This window comes from Giraffa tippelskirchi, chromosome 3 (genome assembly GCF_054371585.1).
Source record: "Giraffa tippelskirchi isolate mGirTip1 chromosome 3, T2T-mGirTip1v1.2.pri, whole genome shotgun sequence".
Taxonomy (NCBI): domain Eukaryota; kingdom Metazoa; phylum Chordata; class Mammalia; order Artiodactyla; family Giraffidae; genus Giraffa; species Giraffa tippelskirchi.
This window is the reverse complement of record NC_137277.1, coordinates 119,847,240-119,848,697: the sequence shown is the minus strand read 5'-3', so window position 1 is coordinate 119,848,697 and position 1,458 is coordinate 119,847,240.

Genomic DNA, 1,458 nt, shown 5'->3' with positions numbered 1-1,458 from the left:
TATAAACAGATGAAAACTAACAAACCATGGTGCATATGTTTGGCATAGAATGGGTGATAGGTTAACACTTACATGGATTTCTGCTTAGTGGTAAACGGTAAAGTCTAATTGCTAGATATTACTAGATGTTAAGTACAAAGAATCACAAAATTTTGCTCAGTCCAGCAAAGGGTGAGGCCTGTGTTTGGCACTGCCTCCTCCTTAGATCTGCACACAGAGTCCCTGTGGTTCACTGTCTTCAGGGACCTCTGCCCTTTGGTCTCATGAGGCCTGTTTTAGGACCTGATCCCTTGGCTCCATCCTGCTCCCTTATTCTGGCAGCCCATTGCTGCTATTCTAGTTTACCCACAAAAGGAAACTAATCTGTGTGATTGTGAAAGTCTGTACTAATAGATAAGACTGGGATCATGAGTGATGATTGACAGGAGATTGATTAGCTCTAATGCAGAAAGAAGTTACCATGCTTGGAGTCAGAAGTGCAAAGTACTATCTGGGTCAGTCTCTTACGAGTGTGTGCCCTTGGGTAACTCACTGACTCAGAGAGTCCAGATTTCCTCATCTTTGCAGAACAGGGATCCCCAAAATAGTGTAGGCTTTGCCAGGTCAGTGGTGTGAGTGGACAGCCTTGCGTTCATACTGCATTTTCCCCATAAGGTAAATATTATGAGCATCCAATAGAATCTCATTGCATTGCCCAAATATTTCTATTTTTTTCACTCTTTGCAGATTTGAGATATAATTAACAATAAGGTATACAAGTTTAAAATGTACAGTGCCAAAATATTTCCTGAATCTATTTTATTAAAATCATTATAGAAAAAATTTCGTTGATAGTAGAAACAGAAGGCTTAGGGTATAGGGAAGTAATCTGGGCTTTGTATTCTTAACCTCAAGGCAGTGGCCACACATTCTATGTTTCCTCTGGAGGTCACCCCAGCCATCAGCTTTCAGCACCTTAACACATTGATTTCATTCTATTTATTTCTATGCCCTCCACAACAGCTCATAAAGTGACTTATGCAGTTCTCTACAGATGTGCCAAGTGAAAAATGAATAAAATTATAATTAGAAGTCCATAACAGCAAGAAGCAGCGATACTAAGGGAGGCAACATGGTGTTTGCTGAGGAGTTGCTTAGGAGCCCACAGTTTGGAAATGCTATACTCATGGGTGTGCAATTAATTAATGAACAGCCAAATGCTGAGTTCAGGAACAAGAGAAGACAATTATACCTCAGCTGCTGGTGAGGCAGTTCTTTCATCAACATGTGAGCCCTGCATTTAGTCTTGGTTATTTCCATTTTAATAAAAACAACCTTGGAGAATCAAAGAGAACAGAAGAATCTGTTCTTTATCCCCAACAGTTTGGTTGTCTCTTAAAATGAGGTTCTGCACACCTTGATGCAAAATCCTGGTTGCCAGTTTTGTTTACATTTGCAGGCACCTTCTTAGCCCTCTAA